The sequence below is a fragment of the Rissa tridactyla genome, chromosome 2, assembly GCF_028500815.1.
Source record: "Rissa tridactyla isolate bRisTri1 chromosome 2, bRisTri1.patW.cur.20221130, whole genome shotgun sequence".
In the NCBI taxonomy this organism is placed as follows: domain Eukaryota; kingdom Metazoa; phylum Chordata; class Aves; order Charadriiformes; family Laridae; genus Rissa; species Rissa tridactyla.
In genome coordinates, this window is record NC_071467.1 from 69,597,773 (window position 1) to 69,619,749 (window position 21,977).

The following is a 21,977-nucleotide window of genomic DNA, read 5'->3' on the forward strand; positions in this document are numbered from 1 at the left end:
TCACTGCTTCAACTGCTTAAAATATTTCTAAGAAATTACTTGCATTATACTGGAATTATTTTTCACTGTTTGTATTCTACCTTAGAGACAAGGAAGCCTTTTGCTACCAATTTGTTTCAACAAATTGCAACCTACAGGACCAAGTACTTCAGTTGCTGGGTGTGATGGGCTATCTAAATCACATGACATTGTTTATCCTCCTTGCCAGACAAAATGTAAAGCCTGACAAGCAGAAAATCTTAAATACTAAAAAGCAAACTTCTGTAGATTCCTCTTGAGCTTGTGAGTGGGGTGAAGGGGTCCAGAGCCTGGAAGTTCTCTGCCTTCGTCTTTGAAGTCAATGCATCAGAAAAAACAAAGTCCTGTTTTTCTGCAGGTAGGTTTTATTATAGTATAGCCTGGTCTGGTCGCATAGCAGGTAGCTCCTTCCTCCACTCTTTGCTTCCCGTACAGCAGCTTCAGTGCTTTCCTGGATTCAACCAACTGCACAATTTCCCATTGTGTTCTCCCAGATTTAGCTCTGCTCCCTGCTTCTCCTTGGCCTCTTCTTTCAAGTCTTCCAGCTCCAACAGTGTGGCAGACCCTGTACTAGACCGTGTGTCTCCACCTTGCTTCCTATGGCCAGTGCTAGGAAGTCATCTTCTTTTTGCTGCCCAGCCACAGCACATTTAACAAAACGGATAATCTTTGATATTTACAAAGTAAACATAAGCCGAACAGTTCTGCCTTTCATTAGAGATGCATTTATGTAAGGTAGTAGAAAGAATATTAATTGCAACTGTAAAATCTGGGGGGTTTTCCACATACTTCTGTTTAACTCTTTTCTGAAATACAGGTCAGAGTTTTCTCTTTTCAGCACATTTTGGAAAGGATTCAGAATTAAGCCTCAAGATTAGTGTATGTAAAACCACACACAGTGGATGTTGCCAGTTCCCAGGCATATCATACACAGACTGTATTAACAATAGCAATCAAAGGGGTATATGGAACTGTAATTAATATAGGACATTGTGAACAGTATAAGATACGTTATGGATATATTTTAAATAAAAGTTCTCAAGCTACAGATGTTCTAGACTGTCCACGTTAAATATTTTAAAGGCCAGTATTTCAATGTAAAAGCCTGTGGAAGAAATCACAGGGGCAGAAAAAAAAGGAGGGCAAGTTCTAAAATGATAGGGAGCTGCTGAGATGCAATTAAGTTCTGTAAAATTTGGAAAGCAAGAATAAAATCTAAAAATCTGATACAGAAGACAGGGGCATGACATGAGACATGCAACAAAGGCTCTCATATTGCAGTTCCTAAAAGAACTCAACTCTTGGTATACATGGTGTTTATTTGATTCTGTATATTAAATGAGTAGTAACTACAGTCCTTTCTAATGTAGACAACAGTGGCACAACAAGAGCAGTCGTATCTGAAAATTCAGTACATGCCTGTTGTTTCCCATGATTTCCATGTTCTTTTCTGATTAACTGTTCTCTTTCCTCTCTATATGAATGGAATTTACTCTTTCTAGACCAATGGCACTGTCAAAACAACAACTGTTTGAGTGTGCTACTCAGATTACTCTTTACCAGGGTATGACTGTGAAACACATTGGAGGTGTGTTGGTGTTGTGACACGACATGTTGCTGCTAACTCTAAGGAGTACAGACACACATACAAGTTTTAGTGGTTACTGAATCTTCCACAGAAGTCTTGTAGTGACCCATGGTATGTAACATGAATGCTAATGCATGCTGAAGTTTGTGCTGCTATTTTGCCAGTGTTGTTATCCACATCAGCTACCAATATATTACACATTAACAGTATCTTCATCACATAGTTAATCATAACTAGCCTAAGAGAAGTGGAGAGTCATTCTTGCAATCAGTCAAGTAACTTCACCCACAGCTGTCCTTCACTAGGCTATCTATGGGTTCCTTTCAGTGTGTTAAAATGGATGGATTCACAGGTTTCTCTACCTGGTCTCACACAGAGCTACTGTCAGTGATAGTGTTACGAGGAAAATATTTGTAAAAGTAACAACTACATGGAACAAGTGTTATTAATGCAGAAGGTTTTAAAGATGAATGAAAGCAGCATCTGGCAGCAAGAGCATTGTTAGATCTGAAAACTGTAAGAAGATTTCTAAAAAATTCACTGATTTTTCTCCTTTTCCATGTCTTGATTATCCATTAAATATGCTGTTTTGCCAGGATGCGTGTCTGTCTGGTCTCACTTCATAGCCTGTACCTGAAGGTTGGTGTCACATGGTCTAAATCAATTCAGAAGAGGGAAAGTCTCAGACAGGAAAATACAGTGTGGGAATTTGTTGTTGGATGCTTGGGAGGATTATCAGCTGCCAGGCAAAATAGTCTGAGTTTTACAAGCAAAGTAGGCAAGCTGCCAACTCATCCCAAAGTGAAAACCAAGCTCCAGCCTATTCTCTTGCTCTGTCTCCTCCACTGATTGTAGAGTACGATCGAACACTGGCTAAAGGCTTCGCTGTAAGCAATCACTAAACGATACATCTTTGCAGATATGATCTAGCTGAATTGATTTGTTCATGATTTATTAATTCATAATAAGTAAATCTCTTAATCGTTCTAACCTACAATGCTCCAGTTTGCATCATGGAGCAGTCTTAAAATGCATAACTAGATTCCTTTTCATGAAAATTAGACTGGGAAACACACTGCAGAAGCTCACCTAGGATTTTCCAGCTGGTAAAATTATTCCATTAAATTGAACTAGAACTAGCCCAAAGTAAGAGCTTAAAATGCAGAGAGTGTGGATTTTCAAGCCTGACTCCACCTGTTTGCTCCTTTTGCACCACAGGACTGACTAATGGCGGCATTTCAGGTTCATTTTCATTAGAATAAATTGAATTTCTATCTGTGACAATTTTATGGATAACATTTCACACCGGCTGTTCTAATATTTCTTCCAAGGCATTGTGTCAGGCCTTGGGCTGACATATTATTTGGGCTATTTTTACCCCTTTAGAATATTGATGCAGCATTGGTTCTGCTCTTGTTCAACATTTAAGGCAACACTAAACATGGAAAGAGTATTCTTCAGTCAACCCGACGAAGCTCTTGTCCAATCTGCTTGCCCCTGCTTTCGTTGCAGTCTCTGAATCCTCTGTCTGGATGAGGCACATGTTGTTCAGCTGTGTTACAAATACAGAAGAGCTCTGGAGTAGACAGAGCTCATCCAAGAGCTAGCTAAAGACAGAGCTCTGCCTTTTGATTGGTGAGAAGCCAAAAAGTAGCTAGGATACATGGGACAATCTGAAAGTATCATATGTTTATTTAGGATCTAATATGGCTGGCTCGGAATGACCTGGGCACATTGTGTTGGAAGAGAACACATAAGGACAATGGTTCCAAATGAGAAGGGAAAGGGAACATAAGACATAAATCTGTGTGAAGCCAGAGTTCACTAGTTTCACAAACTCACAGAATAGCTTGTTTAATAGAAATTAGTATTTTCTTTTCCTCAAGTTTCTAATACAAGTATACAGGCCACTTATAAATTCCTTTTACATTCCTATACCTTTGAATTTAAACCACATCTCTGAATTTTCCTACCTCTTCTGGTATTAGCTTAAGCTGTTCACCCCAAATAATCTGTCATCCTTAGGCTTGATCTCTTCTGGTGAACTAAAGCCCCATCACAATTGTTTCAGGATTTCAAAAGTTTTACCCCCTTGCTCTACAAAAATTGCTTACTGTGAGTGTTTCTTGAGTAGTGGAGTCTACCTTCTCCATCAACGATATATTTCCAGATGTGTTAGATTACAATGAAGGTTCTTCATCTGCTTTCGTTTGGCATTTGCTTCTATTTGCCTTTTTTTTTTTATCCCCAAAGTAATCTCTGCATATTTTCTAAAGATGCCCTCCTGAGAATCAAGAAATTCATTGCATTGCCTTAGCTCTGTAGCATTCTTTTTAACGTATAGAATTTAATCAGCAGCTGCCTAATCCTTCTTTAGATTTATCTACCTCCAGTGTTTCCAGCTTGTGCGACTAACAATCAAAGTTTTTGTAGTCAATCTTGTCTGCACTTTGTACACTTGGTTGCTAAACTTGGTTATCAATTGATGCAGAACGTAACGTAAATGCCTTGAGTAGCTGGTTTCTAATACTTTGGTACATCAAAGTAGTACAAAGAAGGATGACATTTGACCATATACCTTCTGCTAGGAAGTTACATAATTTTTTCAGCTGCTGTCCATCTTCCTGGTTGGAGAAAAGGAACAGCAGAAAGGTTTGTCAGGAACAAGAAGGTAGAATAAATGGAAGAAAATCTACTGTACTCACTTACAGTAATAGTTTGTTCTCTCATTAGAACTGATACAACTTGTAATAATCTTTAAAATGTTCAGAATATTCTTTGGATGAATAATGAGTTAGGAAACTGAAAACTGGAGCTTTCTTCAGTTTCATCCAATGAAAACTACATTGTGTGCCTAAGACCTTGTAGATTCTGGACATGGACATGGAAATACATATATATGTGTATATATATCTGTAGAGTGTACACACAGAGAATGTAATAAGTGATGGTTTTAAAGTTCTGGATCTTCACATGGGCACCTGAAACATTCAGGTATTGGGCTACATTAAACATTGGAACAAAGGAGCATGACTACCTCAGCTGCACCACTGACGTTTTTTAATGGTTGTTTTTACTGTCTGGTCTAATCTTATTTGATACTTTCAACAACACTTTAAAGACTCCTTTGTAGAAGTTTCAAATCTTGCATCTGGGTAACTTACTGAAAATGTAACCTGACAGTGGAGTGGAATCTGTCTTAGCTTCTTTTCGTAAAGGGATCAATAGCACTTTACACCTAATCTTTATTTCAGCTTTTAGGCTTTTAATGCATCATTTGCTCCCTTTTGACACATAGGGAGAAAAAAAGTACTACAAAACAACAATATAATTTTTCCTTCAATATAATTGACAGGAAACTTTTTCTTTAGCTCTGTAGAAAGAAAAATCTAAGAGTTAGGGTCACAGAAAACATTTATTTTTTTTTCAGAAGGCTGGGCAAAGGAAATGCCTTTTCAATCAATATAAAGCTAGTCAATCAGAGAAAAAGACAAAAACCGAAAAACAGTACAGAGGAAATTGAAGGGCCTTTTGCACTCTATGCACAAGGGTGAAGAAAGCATTTTCCCTAGACTATGCATGAGCAACTGCTCTGCTAGTTGGCTTCCCCCATCTGAATCAGCAGGAGCCAACATGGGGAGAAAGGGAGACAAAAGATGCTGTGGGTCATTGAGTTAACCAGGCTTGTCATCATTAAAGACTTCTGTTTAGGGTCTTCCTCTGTTCCTGCATGCCACCCTGACCACAGTGGAAGGGATGCTTGACATTTGAACTACGAAAGGAAGTCATGGTCTGGGAATTTTTGTCAAATAAAGGAGTCATAGTGAATATTTTATTCAAACATGTTCTAGCTTTCCACTAGGCCTGTTAGAGAGAAGACTTTTTTCTTTTTTTTTTTAATTTTGTGAATGTATATGAGGATAGGAATGTCTCTAATTATTCACATTACAAACATACCTAGGTGGGGCCTCTCAGTTACTTAGCACACTTTGGCAGCTTGCAACACAAGGAGACACTGTTAAATTTGTGACTGGGGAAGTCAAAATTTTCCTCATAATTAGGAACAAACTTGAAGGCAAGAAGCCGCCAGTACCATTTCATCAGGAGACAGCTAGCTGAGCATATTATCAGGTGCAGCTAAAACTATCCAACCTCTGAACTATGTGATGTTTCTTAATTTCATTTAGGTTTTAGTTTATTATTTTCAAATACAAGAAAGTCAAAGGATTAAGTCAAAGAACAGAGATAAGAAATAACACAGCATCACAGCAGCTATGTGAGAAAATGAGTCATGCTAGAGACAAATGAGACAATCTCTATCACTGCTGAAACAATGTAACTAGCATTTTTTGGATGCTTGTTTGAATTTTTATGGGATTTTTGGTTTACTCATATGGTAATAGGATCCAAGGAATTGAAATTTATGGTCCCCATTCTGTACCTTTCACATAATTTTGTGTGATAAAGATGGTTTTCAGCCATCATTCCTGCAGGGCTGGTTTATTTCCCCGGTAGTCAGACTTGGGATGCTTAATGACATGGGTCTGGAATTAGAGATTATGGAAAAAGTGGATTGCTCTTAAGTACGACAGACTTGTTTTCCTCACAGATTTTGAGGGTAATCTGGCACTCCTTAAGTGTCAGCTTCATCTCTACTTTGCAGATATCAGTCAATTTTCACCTTTCTCATTCAAGTATCAAGGAGATGGGCTAAACCACCAATTCAGACCAGGGCAGCTATACTTTCCCCTAACCGACATACTTATGTCGGTGTACCCATTCAGATGGACTATACTCCTGCACCATTCCACTACAGCTTCCACTTTCACACTGCTTAGCCTGCAGGTGTTATGTATCTGGAGTACGTAGGCTTTTCACTGGTACCATTCAACAGGGGGCTGCACACTTGGCCTGCATCTCCTTTAGTACAGCTTCTCAGGCCCTATGACAACGTGCATCAAGGCACAGACTGCGGAAAGAGAGCTTTTGTAAAATGCTTCTACACAACAAGGCATTTTCCTCTACGAAGAAGAAATGTGTTTCTTTTTACTGCTCACAAGCTAATAGGAAGGTGAATTGTGGGCAGCCAGGTAAGAGTTGCCTCTGAAAGCCAGCTCAGCTGGTGCTTCTCATACACAGTGAGCAATGATTTCAACTTTCGCGTTATAGTTAAAGTCTTTAGAAATATGCATGGCTGCTTAAAGCAACTTCGCTAACAGGGAAAGGAAACACTGTACACCACAAAATGGGTTTTTTTTTTCAGTTACCTCAGTTAATTGGAAAACTTAGGAAAGTTCAGGAAAAGGTTATGCAAACACTGATTAACCCTCTATCCACTCACAGGACATTGTGTCCTGGATTAATTTGCTGAGGAGAAAAGACTGAATGAAACCTCAGAGAATTCACCCAATTTTATTTAATCTATGAAGTAGAATTGAAGAATGCCAGATAAGATACAAGTAAGAACATGAACTAATATAGATTTTAGTATAGGAATGGGGAATATGACCCAGAAAGGGCAAAGTTAAGAATATTTATGCCAGTATTTCAGCATAAATGCTTACCATTAGGCAGACTGTCTAGCTTAATGCAAAATCAGATAAAAGGTGTAATTTTAAATACATTACTAAGGAAGAGGTGAGAGGTTAAATGGTGCAGTTAATAAATGTAAATAAGCAAACCAAGGAAACTGAAGTTGAGTTCATGAATCCTGATTTAAGCCAATACTTTCAAAGGTGCCTGATGGGGACACTCTGTAGTCATGACCATTTATTTGAAGCTGATCATCTCAGTCTATCCAAAGCACTTAAAACTCTTAATATCAGATCCTAAACAAACAGGTCAATGCCAGAAGTACAAGAACCTGTTGCCCACCCTTACAGTAAACCTAAGATATTAGGTGCTCAAATCCCTTAAAACATAGGTGTCTAATACGAGAATCTAATCCAAGACTGCTGGCATACAAGAAATGTTGCAAGATTGTTATGAGTGATCTACAAGACTTGCATCTCCTCATTCTTCACAGGGGACTGAGACTACCATGAGAGGGAGAAGGTGGATCAGAAAATAAATGTTCTGCACGAATCTGGAAAAACTGCAACTGTTATAATCTGACTAAAGCAGCGCTCTCCTGCCTGAAAAGTAAAGGTGGGGCAGGGGCCATACAGGGCATAACCTTTGTGTTTGTATGTTTCAGTTCTTCCCCAAAAGAGAAAGATTTGAAAGTACAGATGTTAGATCAGTCATTAGGTTGTCTGGTTCTCTAGATCATCAACAAAAGTTGTGCTATGAGTTATGAAGATGAGAAGCTTATTATACAAGCCTACAAAGCACCAGGGCATTGTAAATCCAGCATTATTGGGAACTAGTATTGTTTGCATAAGACCTGTTGTGTGAATGATCAGAGACCTCCAGGCTGTTCCTGAGCCAGCACTTCTTCACAGTTCCTCCTTGCCTCTTCCCTGCCTCTGGGGTTTGGGGAAGAGGAGAGTCTTGCCTTTCCTTAGAGCACCGCAACTGCCTGGGAGGACCTTGTCCAGGCTGCACAGGAAAGAACATTTCATCCATCAAGTACTTGTGCACTATTTCTGCATGTTAACAAAGATTTTTTTCATTGCCATTTTTCACCTACCATTGTAGATAATATCATGAATCGGAAAGATTTTTTAAAGGACTGCAGTCCAGCCTTCTTCTATGAGTCCACAAACCACAGCGCTAACCACAAGGACAAGAGTATAAAGAACCGAGAAGTAATTTCCACAGAAAGAAACAATTTCTCCAAATGACTTTTGATAAATAACATTTTATTTCCTGCAAGTATAGGTCCTAGAATGCATTCTGACTACATCCAGGTACTTGAAAACTGCATACACAGATGTTTCTGTGTGCACAAAAAGAGGGTCTTTTAGGAAAATGCACCTTTATGTTTCTACAGTCTCTATAATTGATACTGTTCAGACTCCTTTCTTAAGAGTAGTAAACATTTTCTGTATCATTAAGTGATTTATAGGCTTTACCATTGTTGATAAAGATGTTTGTGAATTAAAATCCATGCTTTTGATGTTTCTAGACAGAGTAGGTCCTGAACTTCACTGTTTATATAATTACATTTTAAAGCATTATCTTTTGAAGCCATGTGTTATTTCTTTAAATAAACTGATCGAAAAGGAAACAAACTGTACCAGGACAAAAAGTACAGAAAATAGATAGACTAGCAATCGTAAAACAAAAGTTATTTTTTTCCAACTCTAAACAATTAAAATTGCTGTAATAACTTGTCATTAAGTAGAATATACATTAAAAGAGGTGTCAGATTCTCAGTGGTAAAAAGCATTCTTTCCACCATGAAGTCATATGAGACAATGATTGTTGTCATCTAATTGATCCCATACCCTACCTCCTTAAATACTTTTTGCATTTGAAATTATAATTTATTAATAGTGTATAACTAGATTTTTTTTGTGTGTATCATCTTACATATTTCATCAATAATGGTGGATTTTGAAAAAATAAGAGTAGATAGGTAGACTCTAGAACTTCCCATTACTCGAGTTGTGTAGTGAGGCAATGTACTAGTTGGCAAAATTATAATTTAAATAATAAATGAGAATCAGAATCACTTTCCTGAGAATCAGCAGTTTAGCTATTCATTAAGAGGGAACATGATCAGGCCAAAAACTACAGCAAAATTTAGCAACACCATTGCCATGGGAAGTCTGGGAACTAACAGGGAGTTGCAGGAGCTGATTTTCAAATGGATGCTGGAACATCGGTGGACCAAAATAGACTATACGTGTCCATGTGAGAAAAAACGAATCTATTTCCAGATCAGCTCTCTTCAATTGAGAAATTTTGTTATAAACTTCAGTGGCAGCTGTTTACCTTACCAGTTCAATGTGGGGATAACATAGAGGAAGTTGGAGAGAAGCTCACTAGAAGAAGAGGCAGCCACAGAATAGGGAGGTATGCCTTAGTCTGTGCTGGAGCCAGCAGATAGTCATGGAAGTGTTAAATAATCTGGATATCTTTTTAGTATCCTATGCTGAATTTCCTGTATGCTGGGCTTCTGGGAACAGACTTCTGAATACAATAGTTGCACATATGTTCCAGTTATCCTGCTGAAGTCAATGTAGTTAGTTTCTCATGTGCTTTGATGGGACATGGCTTTAAGTAGCTCGCTGAACTAGAGGTAGACCAAGATTTTCCATTTGTATTATTAAATGTAAAATTATCAAGCCCTTTTAAAAATACCAATCACAGCATCTGAAAGTATGCATTTCCGTGGCAGTAGATTCCCTGGGCTAGCTATTTTTAGGAACAAAACGATTTAGCATATGAAAAATGAATGCTACTACACAAATGGTATAGCATTAATTAAGGTTAGTGTGGTTGTGTTAGTGTGGTTGTATTAGTGTGTATAAGCCACTATACTGTTCTTCCTTCTCAAAATCCCATAGAAAGTTCTTTGGATTTCAGTGTATTTAAGTGTCTCACTTTCTATTTCACTCATTTTGTGTCAGTCCCGAAGTATCAGGGCTGAACTGTGGGACTGTAATGAGATGTACATATATTATAGAGTACTGCTGGTGTAGAAAGGTTTTTTGTTGGTTCGGTTTTTTGTTTGTGTTTTGTTTTTTTTTTTCCCTCAGCCTACTGAATTTTATAAAATGTTTACTGAGAGATGCCCAGTACTCTCACTTCAAATAAAGCAATCAGTTCTAAACAGCATTGACTCAGGGGGTAGCCCTCAGCGATAAGCACTAGTCTATTTAGGCTGTTCTCTATTCTGTTTAGGCATTTCTTCATTTCAGACTACATGGGGTAAGGGCAGGAGCGAGCACAATGATGTGGCCTCGGTGCTAGGCCTCAGAGCATACCCTGTGACATGGCCCCAGGCTCTTTTCTATTAAGCTGACCTTATGTCTCAAAGCCTTATGACCTGTGACACCACTCAATTGTTATTTAATCAATTCAGTCAAAATTAAAAAGGTGTATTTTTATTTGCCTTAACACCTTTTCTTTCTGGTATTTGTTTTGGTGACCTTTGAGTATTGGATTTCAGCTGTCGATAACACACCGCATGCCAGATTGCTTTTTCTAATAAATAATGAAGCAACTTCTGAGGATTATTTGGATTGCATTGATGTGGGCTAGAAATAGTCTGCAAACATAGCCCAAAAAGAACAATGCAGCTGCATATTCCGAGACCATCTCACAGGAAACACAGCAGAAGAAAAGGGGTGTACATACTGACTAAAGCCAAGTCTCTTCAAATTTTCATACAATTATTTTCAAACAATTACCTGAAGGTATCTTCACCTTGATCTTGAGTCAAAAAGAAAAGGCTCTCTTTTACCGGTTAAGAAACAAAGATGGGAGAGGTCAACTATAGACAGCAAAAACAATGAATTGAATCTTTTGGCTTATTTTGTAAAAAGTCTAGAAAATCTGTTTTCTCTACCATAGATGAATATTCACTTTTTATGCAAATATTTGGGGACAGAACCATAACTTTCTTTCTCTTTGTACTTTAGTGTATTACATTTTAAAAATATCTCATTTTTAAGTTATATCACATACTTAGGTCTTGGTTTGGAGAAATATTTATGGTTATTGTTATACACGTGCTAGACATTGTACAAATGTGTGACAATTTCCTGCTTCAGAAATATACAGTCTTACAATAATAAATGAAATAAAAATGAGTCACCATTCTTAGAAATTTTGTAGCAATGGCCACAAAACAGATGAAGTTCCAAAGAACATTTGCATATCTGCATCTTGTTGACTTTCCCCATACATATACAAGTAAGGCTCCAGACCAAGCCAGACAACACCAGTGGCTACTTTTGAAATTTCATCTGGTGATACTTTCTCTTTTTAGGCATTTCTGTGCCATTTTACCCTCTCGCCCCGAGTTGCAATGTGAAATTAAATTCATGCATTAACTCCAATTAACTGTGATTTAAGTGACAGATAATCTTCATTTCATTGATCTGGTAACTGTGACTCTGAATTTAAAACCATTCCATCCTGCGCCTCTCCACATGCAGAAACACATATTTATTGTCTGTATTACGGAACTCCAGGCTTTGCAAAGACATCAGGAATACATTTTGACAGGGAATTTTCGGTTCTGATGTATCCGAACCTTTTTGCTTTCCTTATCTAGAGAAAAACCTCAATTTTTATAGCAGTGGCAGCAAAGAGTAAGTTCCAGAGCTGCTCTTTTCTGAGCCTAGACTGTATTGCAATGTGCACGGTAAGTAATAGCTGCATGTCCTGGGATTTGGCAAGAGCAAGTTTTAATCTCTTTGAGCATCCCCAGGAGCTACAAATAGGAGTGGGAAGAGAGAGGATTGCACCCCTGTTGCCCTTTCCCCTTCACATTCTGTGCTCCCCAGGGTAGCACAAGTATTTATAAATTAGTGACATTTATTTATAAAATGCCTGAGACGTGCAGCACTTTAATGTATTAAAAAATTACATTAATGTAAACTCAGCTTCATACATCACTGAACATTATTAATTGGGTGTGGGGATGTGTGAAGGGGGATGGGATAATTAGGACTGACTGTCTTTTGAATACCTGCAGTGTAAGCAGAGGAAGTAACACAGACTGAGCTCCTACAAATGTTTTTTGGCAAAAAGGAAAGAATTAAAGCAATAGAACAAGTAGTGTGATCTTCTGTGTTTAGCTCCGGAGGTGTCTGTGTATCTTTTACTCAGAGAAAGACCAGAGCCTGAGGATTAACCGGGTCATGGATTTTTCTATAGTCTATGTAGAAAACAAAATGCTTAGAGTCATAACATGGCACAAACATGATCAAAAATATTTTTTAGTATAACACAGCTTAAATACTAGGTAGGGGAATTTGTAGTAAGTGAAGTAAAATATGACCCAACGTGGATATGACCCATTCTTTGCACTACAAATGATTGACATGCGAAGTCTTCAGGGCAAATCTTCCTGCCCTGAATATTCAGTCTGTACAACTCTGGGTTATGAAAAACTATATGAAATGATAGCAGCTTTTGACCTAAAAATCTTCATTCTATTCTGTGCTTTTGACAGGAAGTTGGCATAATGGTATGCCTGGTAGCTTAAAATTTGAAAGCAGTGCACTCTTTTTTGCCACATATTTGAGTCATGGACTTCTATTCCACTTCCCTTCAGTGCCTGTGTTTTCTTTCACTGCAATGTCTCAGACGATACAAAGCTGCAGTCCCACCAGGCAGTCTTTCCCATTCCTGTCCTCTCCTCCCAGCACAGTTTTATAAGGGTCCAGATCCATATTCTTAGAAAGATCTGTCTGAGGCACTTTTGTAAGACAATGATTTGCAAATCAGGTGTGAAGGAACAGCTACAAAAGAACACAAGAATCCACCCTTCCATCCCTAGCATCATACAAATGGAAGATATTCAGATATCAAACATCAAAACGTACGGTGCAAATAAGAAGACCAGTAAAACTGGTAAAGCTGGAGAAGCTGAAGATTGTCAGAGGAGATACATAATGTGAGTAAAAGGCTGACTGAAGAGTGGCGGCTAGCGTGTATAAAAAAGGGACTATCAGTCTGGAGTACAGCAGTAGTTTCTTCTCGTCCAGTTTTGAGACATTTCAGTAAGGGAGTGGTTGTATTTTTATTAAGGATCTTACTAGTGCACAGAAATATTGATAACATCAGTGCCAGGATGCATCATCGGTACGAAAGGAGGATCGGGATATCGCAATGAAAGAATCAGATAGCCTTGAGATCGACAGGAATAGAAGTAAGATGAAATTCAATAGCACAAAATACAAGGTCAGTCACTCAGGGACTAATAACACAAATACTCTGCTATAAGCTGAGAGCTCATCTGTCAGAAATCACCAAGAGGAGAGTGACCTAAACTCTCTAGTTGATCACAGTATGACCGTGAAGCTGCCAATGTGTTGTAGCTGTGAAAAAAGGCAAATGTGTTTTTGAGGTATAGTATGGAGATATTTCCAGAAAGGATAGGAAAGCATTAGTAGCACCATGCAACGCTCCAATAAAACCTAATCTTGAGGACCATGTACATATTAAAAGAAAGATGAACTGGAAACAACACAGAGAAGCACTAGTAAGAGGATTTGGTACGTGAATATCAAAAAGACACCAAAGTAATTTGGCACGTTTAGCCTAACAAACCAGAGCCTAAAGGAGATCTGATTGTTGTCTATAAATACATATAGAGATAAACACAACGGAGAGAGGAGAATTATTTAAGCTGAATGCCAGTTTTGGCATGAAAAGAAATAGCTAAGTACATTTATGCTGGAAATTAGAAAAAAGGATCTTATCTAGCACAGCAATCATTCCCTGAAAGAGCTTCCCAAGCATGGTAAGGGTGTAGAGGATGAGGAACAAAAAACTAATTGCTTTTAAGGTGGAGTTTGATAAGTGTAAAAAGATTATATGATATGGGTGCTTGCAAGAGCATGGAATTGGCCATAGTCCCCACATTCCCTTCCAGCTCTAGATTCCAAAGGTGTGCCACAAATCCTCAGAGCTATAAACAGGAGGTTTATACCAGTAAGAAAGGCAGATTCCCAGAGTTGTATAGACTTTTAGGAGTGAGGAGATAATTATGAAAATCTTCTTTGTAATAAAATGTCCTGGATTAGTTCCTGTTATGTGGCTGGATAAGAGCACCAGATATACCTCAAGGGAAAAAAACCAAACACTGTCTTGCCTTAAAATATTCTCTTGATAGAAAAATCAGTATGACCTCTGGTTAGTTATTCAGTTAGTTAATTGCTGTCACTGTTTAAAAAAAAATAATTGTAAAGGTCTTATGTGTAATTCAAATGCTTCAGACTTCCAGGGACCTGTATTTACAACACTTTGCTAGAATTAATCCTTTCTTATAATGTGTCTCAATATTTTTATTCACATTTCTGTTTATTTATTATATGATTATTTGCACAAAAATATCCTGCTTATTTCTCAGGCTACAGGACGGAAAACCCAACACTTTCTCCAAATACGGTGTTCTGTATTTGTTCTTTTCTTTTAATGATGAAGGCTTAATTGCTACTGGGAGTTGATGCAACAAGCATGAAAGAACAGCATTACTCATATATAACACTGGATAGTATTAGACATTGGTAATCATTACTTAGCTGTTCTTCCAGTGACAGGATTGTTGACATGCAAGGCAACAGTAGAGATAAAATTGTCAGAGTGTGAGGTACGGCGAAAACTCTGTAGAAGTAGCAACTACCAATCAATCTGTTGCTTATTGAGTGCAATTCCATAGAAACCTGCTTATTACTAAGATTTTTCATAATCAGTGGAAAAAAATAGGTTTAGCTTGTTGGAGATGAACAACCAGCCAGCATCAAGAGAAAACAGTATTCTCGCTGAATGCCAGAAGGGACTCTAGTTTTGTTGTAGGTGTGAAACAAGAATAGTAAGTGTTAATGTAAGTGATTGCAGGTAAATAAAGTAATGCTTTGTTCTTATCTTGTCATCGATGTTCTCCTGCGGGCAAGAAGGAGGAGAATTGTGCTTTCCTTCTTTTCTCCATGTGTCCATGTCTGCCTTACTGTGCCCCTGTGCTCTGTCAGTTACTTGGGAACCACAACGGAGACCACATTGTCCATCTCAGGAACTTCTTGTCCTCAGTAAGTTCTCAGAGGGTGACCATCCACCACTGCGGATGCATCTAGTGCAACCAGTAGTTGTTCTTCAAAAAACATGTATTTTAATTACACTTATAAATTTCAGAGGTGCCTGCCTTGACAACCACTACATTAGCCCATAGCAATGAGGGATAGATGACTATATCTCCTAAGCACATGCAGTAGGAGGACTTCATATGCTGTGTTTTACAAAGCCCTATGTATGATGCTTTTAATCAGAATTACCTTCATTCTGTGTGTGAAATTTCTTGAAAGGTTAGATGGCAGTGGCCCAGAGCAGCTCTGCATAACTGTTCCCTGAGCCTCAGCAAAGCTTCTCTCTGCTCAGATGCCTTGGAACAAAACTCGAAAATCTCCTAGAAAACATGGTTTACATGATTTTATTGCACTCAAATTTCTGTTCTTAAATGTTTAAAGAAGGCTTTTTTTTTTTTTTTCACAATAAGAAAAGACTTAAGGGTGCTAGTATTCCCTATCATGTTATCATGTGTTAGGAGAGGATATATAACCTGTTTTTAATAATCAGGAATTTTGAGCAAACATTGACTTCCTAGAGACTAAAAAGTACAAGTGTAGAAATTGGCTTGTGTTAGGAAGAAATTTGTTACTGCCCTGACTAGATTAACCATGGTAATTGGCACTGGGTTTTTTTAACATATTGTGCAGTGCTTTGCAGGCGGTGGTAATAAATAATGTGCACTTAGCTGCACTATTGGTCATTCGCAGTCCTATCACAGCAACCTCCCCCCATTCAGGGAAGATAAATGTGATTTAAATTAATAGCCAGTCCTAAATAACTCCTCAGCTGGTAAACGATGCATTTATCAGGCCCAGACAGGCAGTGTCCTTTGATTCATGGTCCCCCCCTTACAATGTGAAGGGTGCGTACAAAAATTGTTATTACTTTTTAATAAAGTGTAGCAGTCAGTCTTCAGTCATTTATCAGAAATGGAGGCATTCTGACAAACAGAAATATCTTAGCAGTGGATGAATGAGAGGGATAAAGGACACATTTCTCAACAAAAATAATCACTGCCTAAATAATCTCATAAAAGTCAGCTTCTAAGTACCTTGAAATAAATGTATCCAGCTGAAAGATACAGACTCCATGTGCTGTTAAACTAAAGCCTAAACCAACCATTACAATATTCACGCACAGAAGGGAAAAAAAATTATTTTCATCATCATTTTGTGTGGCAGCAATTCAAATACAAATAGCGGTCCGCTAAATAGCAAATTTCCCAGCATATTTTCCTTTCGGTTTCTTAGCAGCTAGCTCAAATTTTTTTCCCCATTTATAATTTTTAAATTCATTGTGCTCACAAATAAATAAAGTAAGTTTGGAGATGAAAAAAGTGTTAAGTGAATGAAGCAACTTATAAGTAAATGTAATTTAAATAATAATAAAGAAAAAAGCTTATGCTTTTTTTTTTATATTTTCTTAGTATTTAAAACTTTACTGTTACAGTTTAGGCACCGTCTCAGGATGCGGTAGCTCAAGTCCTTCCTGTGCAGGAAGGATGCCTGAGGAGACACAGAGGAGGCAGCTCTTTGAAGGTGAGTGTCCATATTTGACATAAGTGAACTGAAGGCAGGGTGTTTAACCTGCCTTTCATCATTAAGTGTGGCCCATGCATGGACTTCAACTCGCAGGGTTATTCAGATAACAGTGGGAAGGCCAAATCTCGCAATTTTAACACAAATCTTTCTGGAATTGCTTTGTGAACATGGGACTTGGTTCTTCTAAGCGTCACAAAGTTTGGTGTGGTATTGCTGCTGTAAAGTGAGGCAGAGCTTATCCTGTTAGAGACGTAACACAAGGAGTGTTTGACTGAAATATAGTCTGAGTATAATCAGCTTCTTACAGTATGTCTAGGGTAAAGTTTCCTAAGCACTGTTCAGTGCCCTCTTTGCTGCTGAGCTCTGGACACGCAGCACTACCCCTGCAGGTGAGCCACAAGGTATCGCTAACACCGTCATCTCACTGTGCTCACCTCACCTCCACCCCAGCACCCCATCCATCTTCCAAAAAATCCCACAGGGGAGCAACAGGATGGGTTTGCTGGCACGGGAGCACAGGAGAGTTGCCTGTAGCTACCCGCCAGGTTTTCTCTACCTTCAGTCTCTGGGAACTGCAAGCCACATCATGGTCCAGATTCCTCAGAGGTGAACCATTGCTCCTGTGCCTGCATCAGAAGTGACTGGAGGGGTGTCCTGATGCAGGGTCGCGTTTGCCATAGCATCGACTGGCTCAACATTTTTCTGAGCCTGCCTTTGGGGTGCTGTACTCTGTCACTGTTTATAGGCACAGCTGAGCTACAGGTAAAGTGCTGCAGACCATCTCAGAACTACATAGCATTCTTGGGTTTTGCAGGATGGGTGCAATTTGTCTGTGTGCATAGGAATGGCATCTGGAGTTGTTCTCAGTGGGAATTGCAGTCATTAATTTTATCTCATAAACACACCGAAGAACTGCTTTGGAAAACAAAGTGTTTAAAAGTAATTGGTCTTCCCTCCCTGCTTGTAGCCCTGCTGGGGACATTTTGCATCCAGGATTGACACCACAGGTGGAGGTAGTTGGGAGAGGACTCCGGCTGCCTCTGCTTCTCCTTGGCACCACGTGGGTGGTGGGGAGGTGGGCTGGGATGGAGGGGTAGTGCTGGGGGGCTGGGGCACTGAGGGGCTAGGGGAGGATGAGGGATGCTGTTTGGTGGGACAGTGGCTCAGATGAGGTGAGAGGAAGGAGGCAGAGGAGAGGGAGGAGGAAAGAGAGGAGTGACAGGACAAGAAGCAGGAGGAGATGGACGTGGACGTGGTGGAGGTTGAGGAGCAGGTGGAGCTGCATCTTTGTCCTTTAGCTTTCGTGCTGTAGCCTGCTGGTCATTGTTGTATGATTCCAGCCATTCCCCTGTACCTTGGAGCAGCAGGGCTACAGAGAAGCCCATGTAACAGTCTTCAGCAGTGGCAGGCTTCCTAGAGGCTACTGTAAGCAAAGTTTTGTTCAACCCTGTTCAGGCGGGAGCTCTTCTGCTGTAACAGTTAAGACTATTGTTCCTCTTCCCCCCCTGTAATGTTATTCTGGCTGACGTCACTCTTTAGAAAAGAGTTGAATGCCAAGTTATCTGGTAGCACCCTCCAAAAATGGAGGCCTGGCCATTAGTACATCTCTTCATATCACAGTGAAAGAAGACCACTGTTTGTAGCTGGTCATAAATACAGAGAAGTCTCCTTTCCTTCTCAAGCTCTGTGACTTTTTTAGAGGGTAGGAATTGCATCTACTGGGTGGAGATAGTATTGGGAATGACCCATCAACCATATATTTTGCTTGCATAGAAACATCCTTGTCATGCCTGGTGCTGACATGAGCATCGTCAGGCAGGTTGTGTGCCCATATGAAGTGCTGCTTTTCAGAAATCCTGTGTTATCTTCAAAATTTAATTTGATGTTTGGAGCATCCAAAACTGTGCTGCTTTGTGACCAAAAGATCACTTTGGAAAGAGTGCCTTCACCAGAGTCCTGAAGGCCACAGGAAGAGTCACAGATTGCATAAACAAGTTCCAAAAATATAAAAAAAATGTGGACATTGAGGCATTCATTTTTTGTGAACTATATCACATTACACAGCTTTTTATATTACGTTACTTGAGTCTCCTCCAACAATCTGTGTCTGGGCCAAATGCCACAGATTTGGATTAAAAAAAGAAGAGTTCACTCATTAATTTCACTGTGAGTATTATCTGAGAATATATGGTAGTTTTCTGTGCTTAATAAGCAAATATTTAAGAAATAAATATGTTTATAAATAATAAAAAGTGGTCTGAGGAAGTGCTAATTAAGACTCATGTCGGGTATAAATAAGGATTAAAGTGGGAACAATTGCTCATAACACCATTTTACCAGCTGCAGCTAGTATAAATGTGTGAGGATATAACCCAGTCATTGTGCTGAAAAATAATTTGAAATAACAGACAGGGTATAAGAATGTGTATTGGGAAAGAAATTCTGGGCAGTAAAATGTATTAAGTTCAAAATAGTCTCCCATGAGAAATGCTGGAAGTCACCTGAGAAATTTAAAGGAAAACTGGGCAAAATACCCAAAGAAGAATGTCAGGGAATAATTCAACATTGGCAAGGAAGCAGAATGACAGGCTGTATTATAAGGAAGGCATTAATAAGTCATTTTTAAAATGACAGTTGTTTGAAAGGTGATATTCCAATATGCTAACATATTGCTGATTACTCTTAGTAAGATTACTAGTAATCTAGTAATTATGATTCATAATTCTGTTACATATTTCTTTTGGTGATCCTCCCTCCCAAAATTACAAGCAAACAAGAAAAGGATGTAAGTTTTAGGTGACAGTTTCTGAATATTTGGCTGATTTGCCTCTTTCTCTGCTTCTAGCTTTCATGCTGATATTATGTGTTTACTTTTTCCCTGAAAACATGATTTAATCAAGTGGAAGGCAGCGTTTAAGAAAAAGTCTAGATAATGAAATTGATCATGATGAAACAGCCTCTACAAAGTTCAAAATCCACAGATGGCCTAAACCTGATATTAGTTGTTTTCCTTTCATTTTAAATGCATTTGTCTTCTGTCACTGTTTCTTCTATGGACAAGAAGATTTTACTTAAATTCTCTCAAAGGGAGAAGGCAATGCTATAGTTCTATTCCATAATATTTTGCCTGTATTGGTGACAGTAACGCAAGCATTATAAATACCAAATATTTTTGCACTTTCAGGATGGCATAACTGAAAAAAATAACATTGAATAATCAGCCTGATTTGTTTTGGTTTTCTCGTGGAATTAGTAGAGATGATCTGCTCTTACCGTATAGACATTAGCTTGCCTCAGTAATTTACAAATAAGGAACTCCTTTCCCACTTTATGTTCACTCTTTATAGACCAGTTATACGCTGATCTGCTCACTTGAAACTCTTCTAAGAATTTGCAGACACTAGGGTCTGACTTCTATTTTATAAATAATACAGAAAGGAATTTTAAATATGAAATACAGAGATAGGGAGGAAATATTGAATCATTTTTCCCTTCTTTTGCTCTTCAGAAAATGTCACTCATTTTGTTTCTATTTGAGGGGCACTGTTTTTATACCAAAATTTCTGCATTTATAATGTGATGTAACTATTTAACTATTGCTCTAAACTTTGTCTAGTTTCCTTGATCAACAATAAAATTCTTTCATTTAAGTTTTCAGTGAGTATCTTCAGCCAAATATGTCATTTTCTCCTCTTCTTTTCACACGCATTATCACCTTATAGCACACTGTGCTGGAAATAAACAGCAAACATTTTGAATCAAAAATGTGTCCTTGTGTATTAAAACAACAACGACGACAACAGCAGCATCTCACCGTTATGCTGGAATAAATTAGCCCTTTAATTTAGTTTCATGAAAAAAATACATCCTAGAAGCAATTCTCTTGTGTATAGACCAACATTAAGCCTCATACACAGGTAACAGTCAATCCATTAACCTTTGCTTTGAGCTTAACCTGTGTGTCCCTCGCATCACAGTTGTTCCTCCTTTTAATACCTTTTCCTTAATAGTTGCTCACCCACAACTGAAAAGGGCAGAGCAGCTTCTCATGACATTGACTGTGCCACTGCAATAATAAGCTTCTCTTTTCTTTTTTCCCCACCTCCTGCCTCACTATGGTGTCAGCAACCATTTTTTGGGGGGGAAGGTAATCTAAAAAGAGCTGTAGAGGCAGAGGTCATGTTAAACTGCAACGCAAATGTTATTCCTCGATTATCTAGCTGGGGTAAATGTCAACTGCTTCGGGCTAAAGCAATTGGAAAAGCAGAGTGTGTGAATCTAACAAAGGGAGAGAGAGAGACACAAGGAGGGTGAGCTGGGGGAGGGGGAATTTAAACTGGGCCTAGCTGGATGGCTGGTATGTTAAACCAGCACTTCTCTGTATTTCTTTTCTCCAGTGGACAGTGATGCCGTATCAGCTGCTTAGGGTCTGAACGGAGCGTTCCTCACCCATTTTTTCGTAATAAGTGTGTCTGTAACAGAAACTGTTGTGTGCTGAGGCAGCGGCTTAAATGGCATTTAAATATTTGAGGGATCAGTGCTCGTCCCACTTACTGAAGAAATAAGTAATAAATAATGTGGGAATAAAGATATAGTTAATCCTGTAGAATAACAGAACATTTTGAAATCATTTAGTATACTTTACACTTTGAAGAATTAAAGTATGATATGGCATTGGTTATAGTTATTTTTATATTTAATACAACTTGATAAAAAATACATGTTAAAGTGAAAAATTTTCTTCATGTGGCTAAAGAGCGGGCATGCTTGTTATTATTCTCATATAAGAATATATGTTATAGTCACCAATGAATACATTCAGTAGTGAACACCCCAAATTCTTTTGTCAATTTTCTATCATCATGTATCATTATTACTTGTGCCACTGATTCCTACAGTGAGGAATTCCACTGGTGAGGACCCACGTCACCCCTGTGTTCAGTTTTGTGCCCCTCACTGCAAGAAAGACATTGAGGTGCTGGAGCAAGTCCGGAGAAGGGCAAAGAAGCTGGTGAAGGATCTCGAGCACAAGTCTCATGAGGAGCGGCTGAGGGAGCTGGGGTTGTTTAGCCTGGGGAAAAGGAGGCTGAGGGGAGACCTTATCGCTCTCTACAACTACCTGAAAGGAGGGTGTAGCCATG